General features: G+C 41.9%; 3 long non-coding RNA genes across 4 annotated transcripts; 2 read left to right on the top strand and 1 right to left on the bottom strand.

Moving 5' to 3' along the window:
* The first annotated feature begins 1,478 nt into the window (after positions 1–1,478).
* On the top strand, positions 1,479–10,103 carry LOC137851089 (uncharacterized). The gene is made up of 3 exons (XR_011092993.1): positions 1,479–2,504; positions 7,453–7,644; positions 9,968–10,103. It is a non-coding gene; the product is annotated as an uncharacterized lncRNA (long non-coding RNA).
* Positions 8,911–21,974, bottom strand: LOC137851088 (uncharacterized). The gene is made up of 2 exons (XR_011092992.1): positions 21,368–21,974; positions 8,911–12,480 (listed from the first exon to the last, which is right to left on the bottom strand). It is a non-coding gene; the product is annotated as an uncharacterized lncRNA (long non-coding RNA).
* Positions 10,119–13,417, top strand: LOC137851087 (uncharacterized). Of its 2 annotated transcripts, XR_011092991.1 has the most exons (4): positions 10,119–10,262; positions 10,730–11,023; positions 11,138–11,223; positions 11,441–13,417. It is a non-coding gene; the product is annotated as an uncharacterized lncRNA (long non-coding RNA). The 2 variants fall into 2 exon arrangements; XR_011092990.1 differs by lacking the exon at positions 11,441–13,417 and having other exon boundaries at positions 11,138–11,272.
* Positions 21,975–26,155: the final 4,181 nt, after the last annotated feature.

A 26,155-nucleotide genomic window follows, 5' to 3' on the forward strand; every position in this document is an offset into this window, starting at 1 on the left:
GCAATTTATTGTTTTGGAAGAGATTCTTCTAGTTTCTATCAAAGAAATCATCATCTCTTTAAAAAGATCAATCAGAATAAAATCTGAACAGAGTAATAAAGGAATTCCCAAGCTTTTCCATGACCAAATGAATTTTATATAGTTTTTTTTTAGGTAGCACTATGAATCACCAAGTGAGATGTGGCCCAAATTAAAAGAGGAGTTCCCAGGTATCAGGAAGCCTGGTCCTTGAACTTAACTGAGATCTTACTGTTTAATTGCTCTGTTTAAGAAAATAAGATTATGTTTATTTCAAAGGTAACCTCAGCACTTCCACGGATTTTGCAATACTGCACAACGGATGGGGACTTAGAACAAAAGCACAAGAGCAGATTCAGTCATTCTGAATTCAACCCTGCATCTATGCAGAGACTCTTGTAACATAAAGAAAATCCCTGCTGAGACAATCTTCTACTTATTTATTTCAGGATCATATGAGCAAGCAGAGAATGTCCTAAGCTTTGTTCCTAGCACCCAGGTTGACAAGCTGTCCAGAGTCAGAATAACCCTGGCCTCATACTTCTTGCTACCGTCTCCTGCTGAGTGTAAAATATGGCTGTCTTGCAGTTTGAATAAGGCTTTTAATATGCCATGGGATGTCACGGTCCACAGAAATGGAATACAGTGTTCTGCTTGCTGTGAAATAGAAAAAAAGCTAACCAAACTGGTTCCTTCCTCCTGAGTACATAGTGACTGATTTGAAGTTCAGTCACTGAGACTAAAAGTATCAGCCTTGATCACAAAAAGAAAAAAGCACTTGACAGATGGATTTAGTCTTCCCTCAGCATGAACATCTATTTGCCGCTAAAAGTTTGGTTAGTATATTGAAGCCGAATAATGGGATCTCTTCTCTTAATCCATCATTAACAGACTGTGGCATGAGGCGGATATTATTTCTTTGAATTGAGCTCTCTGGGGGGAATGTTCAGTGCTCTGGTAGAAATCATGCTATTTGGAAGGGTGTACATGGCTGGGGGAAAAGAAAAGTTTATTTGAGAATATAAAGAGAAATAACTCTTAACAGCAGGGCTTTTTTCCACTGCATGGCTACATTTACTGGAGCTGAAGTGCTGACTCCCTGTCCTCACACCCACAAATACAAGCACAGATTGCTCTGATGAGACCAGTCAGTGTTTTGTGTGATGCTGCAAATAAATACTATTGAATGTAGAAGTGCTACAGGAGCAGCAAACACAGAGTGTGACATCAACATCTCCAGTGTCGCTGGGCATTCCTACAGATTTCTCACCACCTTTCCTCACCCTCTTCCTGATGCAGTGCTGCAGAGCAAGACGGGATGTGAGACAGGTAAGTGCCTTGTTCTGTCCAGCCCCAGTGAAAGGGCTGACCAGGGTCACGGCCATTAGTTGATGATGAGATTTCAGAAGCAAAATCAACACACATTGCCTTGTGTAAAATCCTGTTCAGTGGACACAAAACTGGCTTTGTGTAAAATCCTGTTCAGTGGACACAAAACTGGCTTGGAAAATCCATAGTGAAGCTGGAGACCATGTGTGCAAGTGTTGAAGTATGCTGCAGAGCAGGAGAGACAGCTTAAAGATATTTTCTGGAAATCTTTGCTCTCTATCACTGCCTGTACTAAGAAAGTCTTTGCCATGGCCCTGATTTTGAGGATGATAGTGCTTTTCACTATTTTCTGACTTTGAAGCCAACACAGAGCTGTGTTCTCTTTCAAGCCCTACAGTGTGCTGTTTTACCATGTTGGACTCAACTAAGGCGACTGTCCAATTTTAATAGATGTATTTTCCACAGGAAATTAATGTATTGTTTCCCCAAAGCTATTTCAGTCAGTAAACTTCACTGCAGCCTGACCAAGTCGCACGTTACTTCAGCCAGCCAGATGAATTGGGTGCCGTCGTTCGGTCCTCTGACTGGTTTTGGCCAAGAGAGTTGTGACAGCTTCAGGCTGCCAGCTACCAGGTGACAGCTCACAGCACGGTCTGGTAGCCAAACATCCCTGTGTGTTGTTTTTGTTTGTTTGTTTCTCAAGGAAAACTGTGTATAGAGATTAATTGTTAATTAATAATAATTAATTGTTGTGTTGCTTCTTTGACTATCTATAGTATATATAATTGTATAGTATGTAGATAGGACATATATGGTAGTATGTATATCACAGTGCCAGGGTATGGGATGTGGAGTATATGCTCTGCATTTGATTGTAGATATCTATATTTTATATAGTCTTTTCAGTAGATTTTCAATTATTATTTCTTTCTCTTCTCCAGGAGGTACTGCAAAAATGAGAGTGAAGGCTCAGCTTCACCTCTCTGGAGATAAAACCTTGCAAGCAGCCACGATCCCTTCCCCGAGCCTCTCTCTGTCACGATGACAAGCAGCTCACTGCTGTCAGGCCCGTGTAGGAAATCCACACAGCGACACGGAGAATGTTTATTGTGGAGGGAGAACTTTTGCCCTGTGAAGTCACCTCCTACCAGTCACCAGTAGGTTTCTGATATTCTATCACAGGAAATTCCTGGTGGACCACAAAAGCAGTCCCCTGAGTGCAGCTGCTGGGGGGGAGAAGCGGTGCGCTGCGCCGTGGGGCTGAGCCGCGGCGGCCAGGGTGCAACCGAGCACCTGTGCCCTGCAAAACGCAGACTGTGTGCTCTTCAAACAATGTTCCAGTGAGCTATACAGGGGGGCAAAGGTCACGCGAACCATTATTGTGCTGCATTTTATGCAAACAAAAAAAAATGTATTAGAGGATGTGCTTTGTATTGTAACAAGGTACTGTAAGATTATATTTAGGCTTCGTGGCTTTGAAGCCCTTGGTAACACAACTGTATAATCACAGCTCTTGATGTTAATGAGGAAGTTATATCATAAGGTACTCCAACTTACTGGGAACAGTGTAGGAAGAATTAATAACCTTTAGGAGAGCCTATAAATCCAGATACTGAAGCCTCGAATGCTGGTTGTATGAGATAGATACATATGAGATGGATACGTGTGAGATGGATATACATGTACATATACATCTCATATACATCTCTGCAAAGCAGAAAGAATCACAGAATCACAGAATGGCTCAGGTTGGAAGGGACCTCAAAGGCCATCTAGTTCCAACCCCACTGCCATGGGCAGGGATGCCACCCACTAGATCAGGTTGCCCAGGGCCCCATCCAACCTGGCCTTGAACACCTCCAGGGATGGGGCATCCACAGCTTCTCTGGGCAGCCTGTGCCAGTGCCACCCTTGTAGTAAAGAATTTCCTCCTTTATTCTAAATGTACCCTCTTTAAGTTTAAAACCATTCCCCCTTGTCCTGTCATCTCCCTGATTAAAAAGAAGGAAGATACCAACTGGCAATTGCTGTTCTCACCTTGCTTGTCAGGCACTTGTTCTCCTTATATACCTCAGGGTGCGGAGTCCTCACGGGCACATCACTTGTCTCTGCTCTTCTGCTGGGGTTTCAACAGGGGATCACAATAGCTACCTCAGCAAGCGAGCAAGACTGCATGAACCTTTATCTGAGTGAGTTACTGCATGATGGGGAAGCAGTCAAAGGGTGAACACCATGTGGATGGACGCTACAAGACTGCAGTTTCCTTGACTAAAAAGCAGACTCCTCCTTTCTTTTAAAGATAGGGATGCTTTGGAAAGAAAATGCTAACTGGCACCTGCTAAAAGCAGACTGCATCCTTCCAGAGAGCTGCTGTTAACTTTTTACCAATGTCTGATTTCTGTCTCTAAATCAGCAGTACCTTTACTATAAGACAGAATTTGAACAAAACAAGAATTGACCCAAATATAAGCTGTTCCACTCATAATCAACAAGAAGTTAAACTGTTTCTTCTCTTCTCTTCTCTTCTCTTCTCTTCTCTTCTCTTCTCTTCTCTTCTCTTCTCTTCTCTTCTCTTCTCTTCTCTTCTCTTCTCTTCTCTTCTCTTCTCTTCTCTTCTCTTCTCTTCTCTTCTCTTCTCTTCTCTTCTCTTCTCTTCTCTTCTCTTCTCTTCTCTTCTCTTCTCTTCTCTTCTCTTCTCTTCTCTTCTCTTCTCTTCTCTTCTCTTCTCTTCTCTTCTCTTTTCTCTTCTCTTCTCTTCTCTTCTCTTCTCTTCTCTTCTCTTCTCATTTAAATATTCACTTCTCACAGCATTTTCCAACTATCCCAATCCCCAGGATGTCTAAATCTTGCCAAAAGGGCTTGTTTTGGGTCCCCATAGGATTCTGATGCTGTGCACATTTGCTGTTCCTGCAGTGCTCTCTATTCAGTGATGACAAGCAGCTGTCACTACCACCCTCGTTAGGGCACACTGTGTGTGTAGGCATGAGTAGCAGGGAGTCAGCACTGGAGGCATCAGCTCCTTGCAGAGGGGTACAACTATGTTCAAAGAGGTTGTGTGTTTTGGGGATTCGGTGGGTTTGGGGTTTTTTATTGAGTTAATGAGCGTGACTATCTTCTCCTCTTTTGAAGGAACTATTTAGAAGGTGAACACCAGCATTGTGCCAGCCTGCAGTGGCTGCACCAGGTTATTGCAACCCCAGAGCACGTAGTCTCCAGACCTACAAGCAAGGGATTATAAAGCTGTTTCCAGAGGGTGCCCATGTGACTGAGAAGCATATGCACAGTTTTTAAAAAGTGACTTACTGAGAGATGATGGACTCGGCAGAACCTGCAGAGAAATCAGATGGGCATTTTTGAAAACTGTGCCCCTTATTTTAAAAGAAAGGAAAACGTGAGGCAATCGCAGCTGATTCAGCATCCGGCAGTCTCAGCCAAGTCATATTTTACCTCTTCCCTTCCCTCCCCGCACAAAACTTCCAGGAAAACCTGCAAAGAAAAGGCATATGTGGGTAGGAGGAGACCTGCTTTTAATTTCTGTACCTCCTATTCAACACAATGCCACACAATGCACAGGATGCGAATATCCCAAGGCACCTTATACAATACAAGTAACAAAAGCACACACACATGCGCAAGAAAGGGGGGAGAAGCAAGCATGACAGAGCTACAAAGCAAAATACAGGTAGAGCTGTCTTTAAAGTGCTTACATGGAGGAGCTTCACAAAAAACTCATCTCTAGAAAGGAGAAGTTGGGGACTGGAGAAATATTCCAGTGATTGCAAAAATTGGATTTCCATTTCAAAACATGATTTATCAGTTTTTCTCTGTTGTTTTGAATATAGTGGCCAGATCTTTAAGTCCCCTTCCAACCCAAACCATTCTATGATTCTGTGAGACTGTGATCTTCATTACCAACAGAGGAGGACTCTAGTGCAACATGTCCTCAGTGCAATGTCCACTGATGCTCCTATGGTATTGTCTATAGAGCAACCTGAAGCCAGCACCGAGTCACATAAAGGCTGCAACGATAGCCTGCAGAAATTGCTGTGGTTAGAAGTATATAACAGGTATAACTGTTTTGGCTATCAGGGGATGAGTGCATATAGGAGGTGTTGACTCCCACAGAAACACCACGTCACCTGACTAAAAGAGATCCTTCAGGGGACAGGACTGCAACCACCATCCTGGTAAAGTGCTGCAAAGTGTTTAGAGCAACGCCCAGCATTAAGGCTGCTGTCAGCACTAAATGCATCAGAGCCTGATCAAAGAAATCTAGGGTTTCTTGCAGCCTCTTGCTGAGGCACTGCTCTGCATTTCCATGAGAATGACAGTGCTGTGGGTGAAGCACCTAGACCCTCGCCTGGCCAGCTCTCAGCTCAGGCACAATTTACTCAGATTTTGTGAGCTCACAAAATCCATGAAGGAGACACGATTTCTGAGCCAGCCACTCTTCAACATTTGTCTGGAGTTGCCTTGAGAGTTTTACAGCAAGAATGTATGCTGTTATCAGATAGGAATAAGAGAAATAAATAAATAAATAAATAAAAATAGTGGGACAGCATCTTCACAATCTTTACATACATATAATAAAAAAAAATATTTTATTATTATTTTTTTTTAATAGAGGGCTTTCATGGGAAAGCCTAGCTGAATTTTAATGACAACAATGTTGGCTGGTGCATCAAAATCAAATGTGAACATACAGAGACAGAGAGGAGAAACTGGAGGAAATACAAGCAGGCTATAGCCATGAATCACATTTTCCCTATGGAATGGGGTCACTGGTGTAACATATTACCTCTGTGTCTGAGAAAAAATGAAACCGGTATTTATTTATTACATTTGAATATTGGTGGACAGATGCTATCAGTATAGTAGCAGTAATTATGGTGGAGCATTTTGAGTATCTGAGCTGCATAATTCTGAATCTACCAATACAAACCTCTCCCTTAATCAGAGAATGGCTTAGTTTAGAAGGGACCTCAAAGACCATCTAGTTCCAACCCCACTGCCATGGGCAGGGATGCCACCCGCTAGATCAGGTTGCCCAGGGCCCCATCCAACCTGGCCTTGAACACCTCCAGGGATGGGGCATCCACAGGCTCTCTGGGCAGCCTGTGCCAGGGCCTCACCACACTCTGAGTGAAAATTTTTTCCTTATATCTAACCTAAATCTCCCGTTTTTGTTTAAAACCATTCCCCCTTGTCATGTCATTATCTGAGCAAAAAGTCACTCTCCATCTTTTTTATAAGCCCCCCTCTAAGTATTGAAAAGCTGCAGTGATATCTCCCTGGAGCCTTCTCTTCTTTACGCTTAACAGCCCCAGCTCTCTCAACCTTTCTAGGAGAGGAGCTCCAGCCCCTTGATCATTAATAGATGATCAAATACAATAATACCAGATCAAATACATGCTCAGTGTAATGGTACTAGGAAATTCACTAGAAAGAAAGAAGAAAAGCAACAACAACAACAACAAGATCTTTCTTTTTATTTTTTTCTTTTATTATTTCTTTTCTTTTCTTTTCTTTTCTTTTCTTTTCTTTTCTTTTCTTTTCTTTTCTTTTCTTTTCTTTTCTTTTCTTTTCTTTTCTTTTCTTTTCTTTTCTTTATTTATTTTATTTTATTATTATTTTATATTTTATACATTGTGAAGTGTGACGAGACAGAGGCTTTGTATAATGACTTTTGAAATTGTCACCAGTGGAATCAGATGTCCTAGACCTGTCAACAGTGATGGCACCTCCAGGTTTGGTGCATAGAGCTGCTTAGAATTGCAGGAAAAGTTTGTGTGAAGGACACAGGTTTGTTATATATATTGTATACAACCCCTTCTTGCATTTCTGATAGGATTGCACTCTGGCTTTTGATTTTATTTTTCTGAAAATAAAAAATCAAACAAATGTGATACTGATGTACAAAGAAAGGGTTATCTTAGCTGCATGCAGTAGTATCTTTTACAGCAAGAATGTATTTAGGATTTTCTAAAGGTACATATAAAAATTATTTTGCATTAGCTGAGTAAACATTATTTAAACAATTGGCTTATCTTTTGTGTGCTTTATTGGGAGGTTGGATAGATAAATAAACAGTTCTTCCTTCAGCAGGACCAGCCCCACTCTGCAGCAAGCTCCTCACCTTCCCTCGCGACCTGCTCCCCCTGCTCCCCCAGCTCTGCAGATCTGGCTGCCTCTGGCCTCAGCTGCCACTTCGTCATCCCGGCCGGCTCAGGAAAAGGAGTCATTTGTTGCCTGAACATTGGGCCGAGTTGGTAAAAGTGACCGAAAATGAATCCGTAGGTTAGTTCCAGTAAGTGATTTCATTTTTCTTGTGTTTTAAATGTGCTCTTACCTGGCTAAAAGCCAATGGTTTGCTTAGAAACACGCTGGACACCAGCGATGCCTGCTGTGAAAGTCAGCTCATGCCATGCACCACATCCTTTTAGCACGTGCTGATGCACTCAGAAACAAATCTTTTTATAGTAAAATAGCTTCCAAATTTTATCCCATAGACACTCTGCACCTAGTTTTCTTGCAGAAAGCAGAGCTCTTATCAGTGTGTGAAATATGCAGATACATTCCCAGTGACCCAGAATCCAAACTCCTGCACAGAAATGTGGTAGGATCTCCAGGAAATTTTTGCAGGGTAGGATAGGGATTGGATAGGTGGAACAAAATTTATCTTTGCTTTCTGCTAAACTTTCTGGCAGTTTTAAAAGATTCCTGTTCTGCACTGATGAAACCAAGACCTTTGGTGAATGGGGTGGTTTTTATTTGTTTAAATTTTATTTTTATTTATTTATTTCTCTCTCTGTGTGTGTGTGTGTGTGTGTGTGCGTTTGTAAAACCAGAGAGACTTAGGCACTTTGAAGTAGTCCTGAGACCTAAGACCAGGAATTTAAGTACTAATCAAAGTCTGACTTGATCATCAGAGTACTCATTGCTCTGTAGAGAAGCTCTCACTCACTCACGGGCTACAACACTGGTAAACTACTTTAAATAAAAATTTACATTGTGGAGAAATTAGTTATCTTATTTTCCTTCGATCTACTTTTGAATGCAAGATAGCCTTAGTCAGCACAGATTGCAAGCTACATTTGATCTCCTGTCCTGTAATTCCAAATTTTCTTCATCAGAGTTTGGGGGTAAAAAGGAAACTATAAATTGCTGACTGAAATATCTAAAACCCAGGTTATTGAAAAGCTGGCACATATTTAATCAATCTTGAGAGGAGAAAGGGTTTTTCTATTAGGCTGTAGAGAAAGGAGAAAGCTTTGGGTGAGCAAAGGTATGGAAAGAAGTTTGCTGAGATCTTTGTAGTGTAATAAACCATAACTCAATCATGGCTGACGACTTCACACTGCGAAACAGGTCTGACACCCTGTGTGCCTCCGGCATACACAGAGCTCTGACACTCTCCCAGGTTAGATACAGACCCATAACCCAGATGAACAACAGTCATCAACGTGAACCAAATTCGACAACCTCAGCCTGGTTTTTCACAGAGGGAAAGTGGTAAAAAATTCAAACCCTAATTTTGTAGTTTGCTCCAGAATCACAAACATCCCACTTTTTTATTTCTCTTTTATTTTTTAATAAACAGAACCTAAATTCAAAACTTAAGCTCATAGCCACTTCTTTTTTCCCCTCCTCGTCTTGTTTACATTTGCTTCAATCAGGGTCTCACACTATAACAACAATAGTGATATTTGTTTTCAGCTATCTAGTAATGTCTTCAAAGTAGAAGTACAACTTTGGGAGCTTGTGACCCATGTTTGGTTTTGACTAATGTTTGTATTTCCAACTAATGGCCTCAATAAAAACAAATAAATACATAAATAAAATCTATTTCTACCCTGCCACTGCAGCACAAACACACTAGATGAGATGTTCTTCTAAAACTGCTGGTAAAGGATTTTGTGTGCTTACAATTAAGAACAATAAACACAACAAACTTCAGTGCTTATGCTGATTGCTACTGGGAGGAATGAACAACTGACCAACTGTGTTGCTCACTGCCAAGTCTTTCAGGAGCTCATTTGCTTTGACAGCTATGCTGTGAATTTGAGTGCCCTTCCTCGGTCTTGATTAATTATTGTTGGAAAGGTGGGACACCAAAGTATGTCCCTTATCTGCAGGTGGAGATCATGGGTTATGCTATTTTTAATGCAGGTTTTGGCCAGGAAGCTTCATAGCCAATGGACACTCTCATAATTGTATCATTAGAAAAAAATCATAGTGTCTATCCCAGAGTGTCTGGACAAGACTTGGACATTATTGTCTGGGTTATAAAGTGACTCAGTGCCGTAGGAATGCCAGCAATGAAAAGAGGAATTCTTTACATCCCACCCAGGGGAGTAAGAGGGAATCTCTGGCACATCCCTGCATGAAGTCCAAACAGCCAGACAGCTTCCAGCTGCTGGGCATGGCTCTACTTAAAAGAGAACTACAAAGTAGAGGGGGACTTGGGTGTGGTTTGTTTTGACTGTGTTGTAGGGCAGAAAGATCTAGTTTTCCTCCAAATATTTTCTTCTTTTTTTTTTTTTTTTTTACACCCCCTTTTGCTCCCCCCCCACCTTCTATTTGCATTTCTTCTGTTTGTTTGTTTGTTTTTTAACATCAGGACTTTGGACTTTGCCTGTCCCTGGAAGACTCTGTGGCTAAACAGAAATAACAATATGGGAGTGAAAGCTGAGAAATGGAGTGGGAAGGATTTCTGCAAATGGGGCAGCCCCAGCATTCTCCAAAAGGACTTAGCAGCCTCTGCCATCGCTAACACCGTACTGACTGCTGAGCACTGAATTACTTGGCCATGAACCTGTGCAGACACCCAACCACATACTCTTCTTGTGGGCTCTTTGTGGAGGTGCCACCGGGTGTCTCTGATCCCTGGGACCCAGGCTGCCTCCATAAGAAGGGTGAGCAGACGTGGGTGGTCTGCAGAGAAGCTGCCACCATCTCCAGAGAGAAAGGTAACGTCAAAGAGGGACCTCTGCTGTTGTTTTGCTTCCTGCAGCTATGGGTTAGTGAGTGCCATCAGAGGAGTGGTTGCAGGCTTCTGCAGTTCAGTGAGCTGCCTCTGCTCCTGGGAGGGATTTAAAAGGTTAGCTGGATAGAAGTGTGTGTGCCAGAGCAGCAGGAACAAGCAGTCCTCCTGTAAGTGCCTGACAACCTCACGTGAAGAACAAATTCCTCGGCACACCCAGCAGCTGATGCTGGTGCACTGCAGCCTGGGGTAGGCACCAGGGTCTGTAGCACCAAACAGGGTGCAGAGCATCAGTGTTGAAGTAGTGATGTGGATTCAGGGCTTATGTGGGTTTTGGAGCCTGGTTTGGTACATGCACCAATGAAGATGTCTTTCAACAGCCCTGTGTTTCTCTTTTAGGGGCATCACTGCTACTTTATCTCCTGAATTTTAGAGTAAGAGCTCCGGATATGGGTGAGGCTTTTGCTCTTTGAAGTATTGCATGGCAAGATGGAAGAAGGTAAGAGCAGTAGGTAGAAGGTGAAGAACTTCTTAGGCCTTCATTTCAGGCTCCTGATTTCCCACGTATCCATATCGTAAAGTCCCTTTCCAGCTGATTTTCAGTTTCTCTGTAATGAAAGCAGAAGCATTTTGAATATTGGCTTTCCACACCAGAAGAGATTAGATAAAAAGATGATGCAAGCTCACTTTAAAGTAAGAAAGAAAAAAAAAAAAAAAAAAAAAAGACCAATCAATCCCTGTAACCTTAGGAATGATTATTAGATGTAATCTTTTCTTGTTTGTTTGTTTCTGTGTCATTAACTGCAGGTCACAATGTACTCTTAAGGATAAATCTTTCCACAAAACCCTGAAAAGCAGCTTGCAGCAGGGGTGGTGGGTTTAGGAATCCAAGAGTAAGTAGTAGCTGAGCTGGCTCAGCAATTTCCTAAGTTAGCATTGATTAATCCTTCTTTCTAATGTTACCTGTATGAAACAAATAGACCTTTGCCATTTCATCTGGTGGCCATCTATGTGCTGCTGGTTTAATAGCTAATTTAAGCTGTCCTACATAAGTACTGCCTTTATTTTTCTGTTAGTTGTCTGTGATTTTGCTGTTTTGTGTACCTCCAGGTATCATGTGTCACTACTGAATTATTTTCTAAACAATGCTCTGGGGAAGCTTAGATATAACCTGAAAGGTGAGACCTACCATTGAATTCTCAAACTTTCAAAATCTTTGTATTTAACCTCTGCTTGAGCTTTCTAGGTATTTTGGCTATGAGGTTTTCCACATCTTAGCCCAGCTCTTCCCAAAGCTAATTGTTACTGCCACTGACCTGGAGTGAGTTGAGTGAGGATGCTGACAGCTCTACATCCACCTTATCCTGATTTTCTTTCTTTCTGATTTAGTGTCTGATGTAATGTGCAGCGCTGAATACCAATGGTGTCTCATTAATGGATTTTTTTCCTTCCTGTACTTTGTTTTGTATTTAGATCTAATAAATGTGGATGGCTGCTGCTAATGGATGAATTGGCAGTCCACAGTCTTTGTTGACAGATTCAGCCAGCAACATATCTGTATTTTTTTAAGATGTTAATCAGTTGTGTGCTCACTAATGACTTTTGTGACTACAAAAGTTAGGGCTAGAGTGATGAGGTAAGTGACATACTTCCTAGGACACGCTTCCTAGTGTCATGCTGGTTTTCAGTGCTCACACTTATCATTAGGGGTACAAGATGTCTTCACAAATTTAATAAAAATTGATTATTTGCAACGTCCATGAAGAAGTTTTTGCATGGATGGGTGTCTGCCCTGTGTGGTGGGGTAAGAATCATGTCTTAAATGAGAATGACCTTCATTTATCAAAATCCCAAATATGTCCCTCTGCTATATCCCTTGGAATTTGATTCAGTGGTTATTTAGTTTGCAGCTGAATTACCTCATCCCATGCTGGCAAGGTCGGGCCACCTGGGGACTCCACCTGGGTCATGGGCACTCCAGGAAGCGTGGGTGGTTGAGCGCGGTGGGTGGCACGCTGCCTGCTGAGTCACTGCAGCAAGGCCTTCACCAGGCCATGGGGCATGAAGAGAGTCATCTTTCAGAAGAGACACAACACTGGCCGATGGAAAATCCAGGGTGTTTTCTCATCAGAGAGAAAGCAGTGTTCTGCCTAAGGAATATGTATGAGTTTTGCTGTTAGCATCTCTCTTGTACTGCTGAAATAGATGTTAGTGTGCTGTTCAGTAGCTTTCCTATTCAGGCATAGAGGCATAAAGTGTGATGTGATTCACCGGAGAAACAAATGTGTAGCACTCCTGCAGGTGCAGTTACTAGCAAAACATTCAAGGGTTTAGCATTATTTCACTAAGCATTGTTTAAGTTCTGAGGATATATAGTTTAAAAACGTTTTGTTTTACTCTTCAAGGAAAAATGTTTGAGTTCACGTTTAACTAATATACTAATAAAACCCAGCCCAAAGTCCTCTCTTTTAATCAAGACAATACCCCAGTGCAATACCCCCAGATTTGAAAATGTGGCTCCTAACTGGGCTGCTGAGGATAAATACCATAAATAGCTCACCGAGCTCCTTTTCATGCGCCCAAATGTGTTCCATAGTGAGCCTGTGCAGAAAATGTGAATGTACACAGCATATCTCAAAGTAATTATCACAGCTTACTCTCCAGTTAGCTTTTGCAAATGCTGTAATCTTTGGTGGCATCTTTACTTGCTTCTCTCACAATGACTTTGATTTCTTGACAAGTCCTGCCAAGGGGAGAAGGATATCTCTGGTCCAGCCCCAGCCCCATGGGGCTGCAGCTGCATCACTCTACGCTCTGGCCCCAGCAATCTGGCTGGTGTAAAGCATGCTGGCCAGCAGGACAAAGTGAGCGGGGGTCCAACAGCAGCCAGAGGAGCAGCAGAGCAGCTGAGGCAGCCCCTGTGGCCTCCTGAGTCCTTCCCCTCTCCAAGCTCTTCAGCCTCCCGAGCTCAGCTCCCTCTCTCGTTGGAGTGTGCACATCCAAAAAGTGGTATGGTAGAGAACAAAGTTTAAAATAAAGATGAAAGTTTAGATTTGTGAAATAAAAAGATACTTGACACTTGGCAAAGGATTGTGTTGTTTATTTAAGTCCTTGAAGGTCTGTCTATTCTGTTGTGCAAATAAAATGAGCCAAAAGGTGTAAGATACCTAAAATGGCAGAAACTGTGTAATCATCTGTTTGAGACAGACTTTTTCTTCTTTTATTTGCACGCTGTTTACCTGGGACTGATGACTCCAGTAGAAGTCCATCAATACAAAGTGAAATAGCCTGATGTTTCAGTGCAGCTGACAGGCACGAGCACGCCTTCTGAGTGTGTGTATCGTGGATAACACACTTTTAACCCTACCTCCACAGAAGGGCTTTGCGTTTTTCCTTATTACTTGTCTCTATCCAGTTCAAGTTCACAGTGATAAATCTAGCTTATAAGGCACTTACAAAGATGGGTGTGGTGTGCTGATAGCATTCATGATTAAGTGCTTTCCTGTGTCAAATATAGCCTGTAATATACTACAAACAGGCAGTCGATTTTTATACAAACTGATCTGGCTGCTATCAGACTCTGACATTTTATACTAATACTTAAAATAAATCTAGAAACAGGAAAGAAAGTACAGAATTATTGTTTTAAGCAAACTGTGAGGGCTTATCTTCAAAGTGGCAGAGTTTCTATTGTATTTAAAGAAACTGGTCCGTATACTGGTGTAAAGGTTAGAAGTACGCATGAAGCTGGAGTTAACTTTCAGCCTCAGTTTTCACTTTTGATATAGATCCTCTAAGATGCTTTTTGTTCTAACTCAAAGACTTTAAAATATGTTTGCCTTATTGTATTTTTTCCAATCTTGCCAACTTTGAATTGAAACGTACTCCTACTGAAATCTCTGGGAGTTTTTGCCATGCATTGAAAAAGGGCTGGGATGCAGCAGCATGCACTAAAATGTGTGTGACTTGCTCAACACCACAGGCTACTTACAGATGAGTTGAGGACATATGAGCTAACTTTAGCCGTCTTTTCATTGTGAGTCTTATTATATGTAATGTCCTCATGTCTTTTGAGTTACCTGTTTTAAAGGCTAAGAAATTGCTTAGAGTTTGGCCCCCTTGCAAATCAAGGCTGTTTTTGATCTGAATGTGCTCACCTTAGTGGACTTCAGAGAGAAGGCACTTGAATATAAGGAAAAAGTGTAAGGGCTAAGGAGGAACCAAACCCCAAATAAAGCTGAAGCCAAAATTGATGAAGTAGAAAACATTTTAACAGAGGACACATTTCTCATTTGAAATTTTGACCAGATTCTTTTACTGCCAGCTAAGGCCATTTCCATGACCCTACCTTAGTCTCAGAATGTCAACCATCCACATGGTTTATGCCCATGCTCTCACTGGCCATGGGCTTGCTTCAGCTGTGGTTTGCTAAGGGGAAAGCCCAATCACACCTGCACTGTGATCTGACCTGAGCTTCCTTTCCCACCGTCTGGACAGATCAAATGTGATATGATGGTCCCCAGAAGATATTTTAAGGGAGTTTGAGCTCCATCTGGACTAATAGGCAGCAGTTCAGACTGAGTATGGTCCAGGACTGTGGAGTTTCCCATCGTGAGCCTATATTTGAGGCTGCTGTTGATTTTATAGTGTAAATGCTTGTCTTGTCTTTTCTCCCACAAGTGAAAATGACTAACTGTGGCATGTCAATGTCAAATTCTGAACTTAGGGAAATGTGAGACTCTTAACAAAAAATGACATTTCTATAATGGAAAAACAAAAATGAGGAACTTCTTAAAAATGTGAAAATTCATGGACTTTAAACAACTGAGTGACAAACTTTATAAGATAAAATCCTAAACAGTCTAATTAATTTAATAGTCATGGTCTTTTTTGTTAGTAATTAGAGCATATATTCCACCAGTTTAAATCAACCAACATGAACAATGTTGTCACTCCAACCTATTACTTTCTGAAGTCATCTGAATAGTTAAAATATAGCTTTTTAGCTTTTTATTTATCTATAAATATAGCCTTTTATTTATTATAGAATTGTAGAATTTAAGCTAAAAGAAATAGATGAGAATATTTCTAGTCTGAGTCCTTCTTTTTCTTTCTCTCTCTCTCTCTCTCTTTTTTTTTTTTTTTTTTTTTCTTTCCCCTCTTGCTGACTGGTGTTATTTCAGGTTGGAACTATGAATTTGTGTGTAATTGGTACATTTTACTTGTGCAACACTGCTTTCATCAAAGGTACACATGACTTTCCAAGAAAAGAGAATGTTTTAAAAAATCAAAATTATTGCAAAAATCACACTCCTGGTCTTGGAATGTGGATGTTTGGTGAATCCTTGCAACAGACTAGTTTTAACACACTGTGATGACAAGGGGTGAGGGAAAAATGAAGGAAAAAATACCTGACTGACAGCACTCCACCCAGATAAGGCCACTGCTTACAGAAACTTGGGAATGGCTCAGTGCAAGGGCTCTGCCAGGAACACACGCTCTGCTGCATCCAAGAGTGGTTTTCAATCATTCAGCTCCGAAGAGGTCAGCAGTAGCAACAGCCTGCAGGCCTGTCCTCTCACCACAGGAAAGACTCATGCCACTCCTGAATCTGATTTAGGTCCTTTTCCTTACAATCTCTACCTTATTTATAGAATAACAGAATAATTTACATTGGAAAGGACCTCTGGAGGTCATCTTGTCTGACTCTCTGCTCAAAGCAGGGCTAACTTAAAAGTCAGATGAGGTTGTTCATAGCCTTGTCTACTCAAGTTTTGAAATTCTCTGCAGATGGAGATTCCAAAACTTTCTGGATGTGTTTAACCACTCTTACCTGTTCTATTTATTTATTTATTTATGGTTGATTGATTGGTTTGGTTTGGTTTTCTGTTTTTATTTCTTTCTTTATATTTCCTTCTTATACTTGTTGAGAATTTCCCTGGCAGCACCTTGTGACCATTTGACATTTCTCCTTTGGCTGCACACCTCTGAGAGAAGTCTGGCTCCATCTTCTCTGTAGCACCCTTTCAAGTAGTTGAAGATTACCATCAGGTCCCCCTCCCAGCCCCCAGCCTTTTCTTCCAAACCCTTTTCTAGCCAAACCCAGTTTCCCCATCCCATCCTTGACTGCCCTGCACCACAGTCCTGGTGGCCCTCCATTGGTCTAAGCCTAGCTTGCCAATGCCTTTTACAGGGGAACTCAAAACTGGACATGACACAGTACACCAAATGTGGCCTCAAAAATGCCAGTTGGAGGGGAATAACCACTGTTCTCCAACTGCTGGCTGCTCTCTTGCTAATGCAGCCTGGCATGTGGTTAGCTTTCATTGCCTCAAGGGCGCACTGCTGATTCGTGTTCAACATCACCACCCCAGGTCCTGCCCTGCAGAGCTGCACCCTCCCCAGCCCTTCTCCAGCTTGCACTCTTTCAGGGGCTTCTTCTGTACCATGTGAAGGACATTGCATTTGTTCTGCTGAAGTTTATGAAGCTTCTGTCACCCAGAAAGGATGTACAGTGTTACGCAACATCAGCAAATCCATCATCCTTTTCTCCAGAGCAAAGGTCTCGGCTTTCTCACTCTTTACAGGAGCCCATAGATGAGAAACTAACCTACATCCCATAAAACTGGTTCTCAAACAGACCTGCATCACAGCATCACAGCATCACAGTGCTTTATAATCAACCTGTACACAAGTGTGTAGTGTCAGACAGGATTTATCTGATGCTCTACAGATGGGGCTGGGCATACTGTGTTGTGTCAGGTCAAAAAGGAGCAGAATATTGTGAGTGGTTGTCTCATTGGGCAAAATGAGGAAAATAACAGGGAATATGAAGGACACAACCCTAAACAAACTATTTTCAATCCTCTGAAGAATGTATTTAATAGTTAGGTGAACTAGACAGAAGAGTTGACGTATAAGACATTGTCATCATAATGGACAAATTAGTTCCTCCTGACCTTTCTGATATCATTCCATGGAAATGTGCCAGAAACAGGACCTTATTCCAGCTCTCGATAGGGTGTGAGAATCTCTCTTTCTTGTGCTTTGGAGAACAAGAGAAATTTCTGGGCCTATACACATGGGAATTTAGGAAACTATTTGTCTAGAAGTTGTTTGTTTTTTTTAGCACAGGTGGCAGAAAATAAACACATTGGTCTGAATTTCTTACTGAATGCCATGTCTCTTTTTCTGTTGATAGTATTCAGGAGAATGCTAATGTAGTCTTTTGGGAAGGTAGGATTTTGAGTGAAACCAGGGCTTTTACACTTCCCCTAGTGGAATTTCTTCTAGGCTTCTCCCTGGAGAACAGATAGTGGTTGGCCACAGACTGAGAATCAAACAGCTGAATACACAGACCATGGTCTCTGAAAAACTTAGCTTGTCTCCTAAATTCTTAGGCAAATTTTGTATAGTTTGTGGAAAACTCTTAACTTTTTGATTGAAATTCTGATATGTCCCTTGCTGTCTATTTAAATGTGACATGCATCTCATGCAGTACTTTCTAAAAGTGTGTGGAAGTGTTTGAAATTTTTTTAAAGGCTTCTTAAAAGGCTAGGTCATCAGTTGTTGTGTCAGGAATATGTGGTTACTGTACTAATTAGAAAAGGCCTGGTATACTTATTAAAATCTATGGGAGTTCTGCTTTTGAATTCAGCTGGGACAGATTCAGTATCCAAATCATAACTAAACTCCTTCAAGGCCAAATAACAGAGGTGAGTGGAGATGAAACTGTTCCCATCATCACAGTTATATCTGATTGTGTGCCCATCCTGCAGAATGGGAATACCTCAGAGCAGGAGATGTACATGGGAAGCATGCCAAGTCCTGAAGCCCTTTGTTCATTTCACCACAAAGAGGAAATAAGGAAAACCCTCAGTGTCTGACTCATGGCAGACCATCAGTGGCATCAAGTTTGGAGTGAAGCAAAAATTATAGTTGCCTAAGGCAGCAAAGAGAAATCGCGGTCAAAGGCATTGCTGAGGCTGGCTTCAAGGATCAGACTCCGAGGTGACAGACTGACCTAATTTCTGGGATTTGACAAAAACAACACATCTGCATTAAAAACAAAATATGTGAGGGAAAAAAAAGGTAGCTTAAAGTGTTTGAAGGGCGTTTGCCAGACGTTCTCAGCACTGCAGTTCTCACTGTTCTGGATCACTTCTTTATTGTTTATCTTAAGTAAAGCCCTTTGTAATTAAGTTAATACTGATTTAATCATGACAATCATAGCTGGTAGATATCCAAGCCAATGATAAATAAAATTAAGCAGTGGACAGATTGCATCTATAAGAGATTGAAGAATAAAAGAATACTGCAGGGGCAGGTCATAGTGCAGTTTTTCTACTGTAACTACTGTTAAAAACAAACCCAAACAAGGCAGAAAGCTAGAGCTGCTTCTTCTGCAAGTATTTAATCATGCTTTGTGTAGTAACGTTGGACTAGTTTGTTAACACAATCCCATGTAGTGGTGAGGATTTGACAGCCACTTCATTACATTGCAACTTGGCTTAAGGATGGTGGGAGACGCACTCATTGTGTTTTAGGTAATTTGTGTTCATTAGCAAGCACAAAGCCATCAAAGCCATGTTTGCCTTCTCCTGCTAAGCGAGGCTACAGCTCTCTCACCTGGACTCAGCATCATCCAGATATGCAGCAAGGCTGTCCCATCTGACGCCTCATCTAGAGAGAATGAGTTGGGATCATGAGGCATTAGGCACAGCTCCACTATTTCTTAATTTCCTTTAATTACCTGGCGAGTTGTCTGCCCAACAGTAGCAGCAGATTGGAGGGGTCTTGGAGGCAGGTGGCGGAGCCACTACCTGCAGTGCCAGTACAATACTTCATCAGGCTTAGGTCCCCATCCTCAGACCAGTGCTTGCTCAGATAAGCTAGCCAGCTCTAGCAGAGGAAAACCCTTTAGAATGATTCATGTGTTACCTGAAACAATGTCACAGCCCCATTTCAGATTAGAAAATGTAATTACCCTGATCAGTTGTTTACTAAGAAATTGTTTGAAGCTTTCCAAAGACATTGTTTGCAGTCAGGGCAGTATCACTTCCATTGTGTGTTTTGTGTACTGGCCTGGATAGATAATGATGTGAGCTCCTAGAAAACGACCCTCCCTCAAAAGCACTGAAGTTTAAAAAGAGTTTACAACCCAGCTGTAGAATCTTGTACAAGACACAAAATGTATCAGCCTTTAAATCCATGACTATTAAGCTCATTATGTTTTAATTTGAAAATTGGACACTCAATGTTTCAACGATTTATGACCTTACCCTGCACACACTGAAGTCAGTGGGAGTTTTGTCCTTGGCTTCATTTGGAACAGGATTAAGTTCTTGTGATGTAATGTTTGATCTCCAAGCAATGAACTCAAGAAATAACTAGATCTGAGTAGTTATCAAGATCACTTAGAGCTAATCAGATAAAAACACTGCAATTTTGAGGGAAAGAGGGAGGGTGCCAGAAATTCAGGGCCACTGACTGCCATGGGAAGACATGGTGGAGAGCATTTCTGTGTTGACTAAATTTAAATCACAGTCACAGCTGTTCTAAGCCAGCCCAGGCTGGAAAAAACCTTGGCTGACTTACAGCGTGGAGCAGCTCTGAAGGACTGCCATTTCATTTCAAACCAAAGTTCAGAATTGATGCCGAACTTAAATGTTACATTGCACTGGGCTCGATATCTCATATCTCTCACCGGTACTAACCTGGGAGCAAAATCTGGTCTGAAACAATTGAGTACTGGGGATTGATACCTTTGAACACAGACATGTTCATACTTTTTTTTTTTTTTTTTTTCCCTTCTTCACACTAATGTTAGGCTATTGGAAGTGGAGAAAGGGTGAAATTGGCCATAGTTCTCCCACACTGATTTTCCAAAATGGGGATATTTTCTACAAGGGAGGAGCTTTCTAAATTAACACAATGACACAGTAACACAGTACTAACACTGTAACACTGTAATTAATTACTGTATTAACACAGTAACGCAGTGAGTTAACACACTGACAAAAACGTTAGAAGACACAGATGAAGAAAACATCCTTAACCTTAATTGTGCTTTGATACAGCTGATATCACAGCTGATGTGACCACATTCTGCACTGACTTCCAGTGTTTTACAGACGTACCTTTTGAACTTAAATTTATCCTTATATGTGTGTGTCCTTATACACATCCCGACTCCCTTTACACTCTAAAGGTTCTTGAAAATGGCAAATCTAGCACATGTAAAAAAAATGTGATAATTAATTCACTGGTTTCAGCTTTTTTGGAAGAGCTTCAGGCATGCATAAAATGCACAGATTTCAAGTGGATGCCTTTGCTATGAGGGAAATGCTGAGTGTAGTGCATGCTGCTCGGGAAGCCAGCAGAGCTATTAGCTCAAACTGCCAGCAAACTGATGGCTGTCCCGTGACAAAACTGGATTGTAGCATTTCTTCTGGTTATAGTGTTGGTGGCTGATTGCATGCTCTGCGCTTGTGGTGCTGGTGGCACACAGCTGGAGCAGAGGTTCACAAAGTCTGGGGTGCAAAACTGAAAATAACTAGCATGAAAGACAAACCCAGGGAAACTTGCTGCACAACGTTTAACTAATATTTTTTAGTGGCAGGGAAGGGGCATTTATAGCTGTCCTCTTTCACCTTTCTTTGCCTGGAAAAGCAGCAGTGGTTTTATTTTTCTCTGAAACCCATCAGATTCCCTGTACCTGTGCAGAGGTGAGAGAGCTGCTGGAGCCATGGAAACATCCCCACACAATCCCCAAGGACTAGTTTCAAGGATCTCCTCCCCCTTCACTCCACCTTTCTCCTCCTCCAACCTGCCTCCAAGGGCTCCCTTGCTGAAAGCTGTGCCAGAAGAAAAGTGCAAATCTGTATTTTAATTTACCATAAAGCCTGGAAGGGCTATTGATACACCCTCTTCCTACCTGTCAGAGATCTGAGAAATGCCTCGTGTTGGAAGTATTGGGAATAAAACATTTGCTGCAATTCATCACGTTGGTTTTACAAATCCAGAGCTTGGTCTCACCTTCTCCAAAGCAGCGGCGTGGAGATGTCTCGGCTGGCACTCCTGAACCACGGTGCTGCTCCATTGCTGATCCCATCACCAGCCTTCTACCCCATTTCAGTAATCAGATTACAGCGTATACACGTAGATTCAGTCATCAGCAAGGAAGTAGTGATTGCCTCCCTTGCTCATGACGGCATCACATAAATCCACTTCCTACACAGAGAATAATGAACCGGAATCTTTCCTCGCGTGGAAGGCCATATCCTCCCTCCAGTCACATGCACAGAGCCTGGACACCCAAATGCATGTTGATCGCAGGGCCTTCCACAGCGTCTCTGTCTGAAGCAGCCATCCAGGTGGAATCATTTGTGAAATCCAGATTTCTTTTCTCACATGTGAAGTAGCTTTCCAGTATCCCAAAAAGGAGATTTTTGTGGAATGGGATAGAATAAAATTCTTGCAGAATTAAACCCATTGTTTTGAGCTATTTCCCCCACTCACAGGATAATGCAGACACAGCTAATAAATGCCCATACAGGTACGAATGTAGCAAGAATATCCAAGTGTTTGCAGCACTGGAAGACACTGAAAATGTGAAGGGGTCTGAAAAACTGGTATTTAATGCACTGATCTTTGGAGCCTTCACAATGAGGCATTGTTAGATATAGGATCTGCTAAACAATGAGTCCTTGATAGGACATAATACCTATTCAGAAGCTCAGCTTTGCACACTTGCTCTTAAAACATCCTTAGCTCAACTTAAATTTACCTTTGTTGCACACAATGCACATGTGACAGACGGTTGCATTCATTCATCTACTTTATTTAGATCACTGACCAGCTTACCTACTGTCTGCTGTAAAGCTGAGGTTGTTATGGGTTCTTGAAGCGGTCCTATTGATAGCTGGTAGCTTTCGAAACTGTCACTGTCAGATGCTTCCCTGAAATAATGTTGAGGTGAGATTAAAGCTTGGAGCTCTGTGAGCACAACCTGGTTTTGTCTAGTTGCTTTTTGTGCATACCTTATATGCCCTGTTTGGACAGTTTCTCCCTGTGAATAAAAAGTGCAGCTTACAGCACATGCTGTACTTGGTCTACCAGTGATTAAAGATCCAAAAGTACTGTTTGTTGTTAGCAATCAGTTAGGCACCTCCTATTGCTGTGGGCTGATAGCCAAGCTTGCAGGTCTGGAAGAGGTAAGAAAAAGCAGGACACAATATCCCAACTGTACATAGTGTACTCTGCTACCTGAACAGATTTTCCTCAGTGAGCAAACTCGTGTACAGCTGGCATTCCTGTACGACTATGGCACATGAAGGTGACAAAAAATAGCAAAGGTTTTCACCAGAAATGGTCTGTTCTGCCTTGGATTCTGGTCTTGGAAATGTCTCACAAACAAAGTAGCTGCTTTAACAAACATGCCTGTTGTTTCAAAGTGTGCAAGCTCCCCCTGCAACACCTGAACAAAACTGACCATTTGAAAATGGGTAACCTTTTAACATTTCATACACTGAAAATAGAAATTTCAAGGCACCAAAATCTGTAGAGGTTTGTTTGTCCATTTTTCCAGCTGATTTTAGATTTTCTATTTTATTTTTTTTTTCAAAATCTAAAGAAAATTTTCCAAAACAAAAAACGTCAGTGGTGATTTTAATATAAAATATGTGTTTAAATTGTAGCTGTTTATAGCAATTTCTGGGGACTCATTCAGCTGGAAAAATACTTCATACCTGGCTGAGGTGTTGGGGTGCTGCAGTTCCAAAGAGTAAAACCCATCGTGTGGCCAGGCAGTACCTTGTAGCAGTAATGGGTCTAATCAAAGGCAAATGCTACTGAGCTCATCTGACACAAATCTTCCCAGAGGCTGAGTGGATCATGATTCACACTTCTGTCTGCTGCAGTAAAGTTGCAATGCTAATGGTAGGGGAGAAGAAGAAAGGAAGGGCTACTGAGCGAACAAGTTCATGCTTGTCCTTTGGACAAGCCTGTTCTTGCTACCCTAACAAGATGGTTTGCATGGTGCTTAAAGCAGGAACAGGAGGCTGACCTTTCAAGGAGGGGAACTTGTGCAGTAGGAGTAATTAATTGCGTGTGTGATGGGCCAAGTGACCATCAGAATGATCTACAAAGCCCTTCAGCGTGACCGTGGTTTGATCAAGCGTAAGGGTGAGGAGGAAGTAGTGTATTTGCACATGTCCCTTGTCTAACTGTTAATGCAATAGATGTAAATTAAAAGTAGAAGTTGTGGAAACTCCAGGAAGCAAATCTGTTGCCTTTTAGCCATCAGGAAATGAAAATGAGAAACTTAGCTCAAAATTGGAACAGCTGAGATTTCATTTGGCTCTTGGGATCCCTATCATTGCTCACATTCACTGCTAATTTGGGTGCTATGGGCTGATCTAGAGATAGACTGTCCCAGGTTTTACAGTTATTTCTGAGTCCTTTGATAACTCCCACTTATCCCTCCCCTTCTACAGCGCTTTAAAATGACATTGGGTATTTACATTTTCAATAGTGAAAAATATAGGTCTGCCTTTTAAATGGCCACCCCTTTCTGTTACCAGGCAGCCTGATTGCCTGTGATTGAAGACAATTTTGCATGTAAATTAGGTGCTTGGAAAGGTGGCAGACATAGGGTCTGTGGATTGGCACGCACAGCCAGCAAGGTGGAGACCAGAGTGGGGACACTGTGACTCATCTGCTTTGCCTGGGAGGCTTAAAGTCCCACTGGAAGGGACTTGTTTCTCTATGGTGTCTGGCCACATCCCTTTTCAAGCCAAGGAAAATATTACTGGAAATTAGGCCATCCTTCCTGTCAAATACATATCTTAAACATCTTTCTTATAGATCCATAGGACAAGTACAATTGCACCTAGCTAGCATGAGACCAAGCACTGATGTATGTTTATTTTTAGAGAATTAGTTAGCTGAATGGGAATTTGCCTTCTGATTGTGTTGTTTGCACAGTGTTTTCAGACCTGGTTTCCTAAAGGTTAAGGGAGATCCTTGCCAAGGCTTTGAGCATAAATCTCAGCCACCTCTGCAGGGTTTCACCAGCTCTATGGCACCTTCTAACAGGGATGCAAATCTCAGCACCCATCTTTGCCTTCCCCTCTCCTGGTACAAACTGGTATAGAGGGACCCAGAACTTACTACGACCAGGTTTTGCAGTACTTTCACCCCACGCTGGCTATCAAAGGCAACTGGGATAAGTCTGCCTGAATTATCAGAGCACTAGTGTAAACAACAGCTTGTCTGATATCTCCTTTGCGAAAGAATCACTTGGTAGCAGAATGGAGTATCACTACAGAAATATATATCTTGGGCTTTATGGCTCATGTTTTTCAGTACTATATGTGAGTAGAAGCAGTGGAAATTAAAATTTAAGTGTTCTAAATAATTTCTGCACCAAAATTGCAAAAGCCTTGGTGAGCTTTTTGGTTAAAATTATCTGATATTGATGTCTGTTATTTGTTAGGGCTAGTCAACCTTCTCATACACTGAAGTAAACTGTATTGGCTGGTTCATGGTTGTAGCATCGCCAACAATTCTACCCGAGCACCTCACAGCCTCCTGTTGCTTCTTTCATGTATCCCTTAGAAAACAAAGGAAGTGTTCAGTATTTCTCTTGTAGTCCGTGGTCTGATTCAGGTCTCTTCATGAGAAATCACAACCTACTGTGAGAACTATTTCTGTATTGGAGAATGGATCTAACAGCAAGACTGGCACCATGAGGATAAGGGCCAGAAAAGGCGGAGGTGACTGACTTATTGTTAGTGCTGTGAGTCACTGTTGAAAGTCAAGGCCAGCATTTTGTCTGGGGAAAGTGTTTTCCTTCAGGACAGGGGGCAAAGAGGAGCTTACTTTATTGCTGCATCTTGCAACAGCTGCAGAGCTAGGAGTAGGGTTAGAGGCATCCAGGTGAAATACCCCATTGCTGGTTCTGTGAGTGCTAGAAATCTCTGGTGCAATTCAAACTGAGCTGGAGTGAGAAGGAGGGCCCAGGGTACTACAACAAGCCTAGAGGCAGGTTGTTGTTGTCTGTTAGTTTGTTTCTGGATTCTATAAAAGCTGTAACCTTTCTAATGATAAGTTCAGACAGCAACTTTTGGAAATGTATTTGGGTCACTAGACAGAACTGCTGACTCCAGCCTTAGCAGTATACATGTGCCAGATAATTTCATAACGGTATATAACCACTTGGTTATAGTCATAAAACGGAAACTGGATCCTTCTTTATCTTTAGTCATTGCTTTGAGACCATAAGAGCCCTCATTCTGGCTCTGGAGCCACCTCAGTTTTTGGCTTCTGTTGTCCTGTTTATTGTCCATCTCCAAAGCTCAGCCTTAGGTTGGCTTGTGAAATGATCGGTGGACTCCCTCTTAACAAACTTGAAGCCCTTTGTTACTGTCTCCAGCCTTTGCTAGGCTTTGCAAGCTTCCTTCTGCTCCAGCTAGTTCCAACCCTACTTTAATAGCCCATTGAAACCATCCCTGCCAGTGCTGGTTGTTTCAACACCAGTCTGCATCTTATTCACTTCCAGCATCTTATTCACTTCCAGTTGGTGCCTGCCCTCATCATAGACCTCTAGTTATTGTAGAATTTAGTGATAAAGCAATCTTTTCAGTTCATGCTGTGCCTGACTAGAACACAAGCCCAAATCTAACTGTAGGGTAAGGTACAGCACAGCAAACTCAGAGGAAGTAATTTACCCATTTTAGCTTAGTCTTCATCCCACTACTGCAGCTTTGCACATCCAGTAATAAAATCAGCTCTGTCCTGGACACAAACTCTAACCCCAAGATG

Source organism: Anas acuta, chromosome 2 (assembly GCF_963932015.1).
Source record: "Anas acuta chromosome 2, bAnaAcu1.1, whole genome shotgun sequence".
Taxonomy (NCBI): Eukaryota; Metazoa; Chordata; class Aves; order Anseriformes; family Anatidae; genus Anas; species Anas acuta.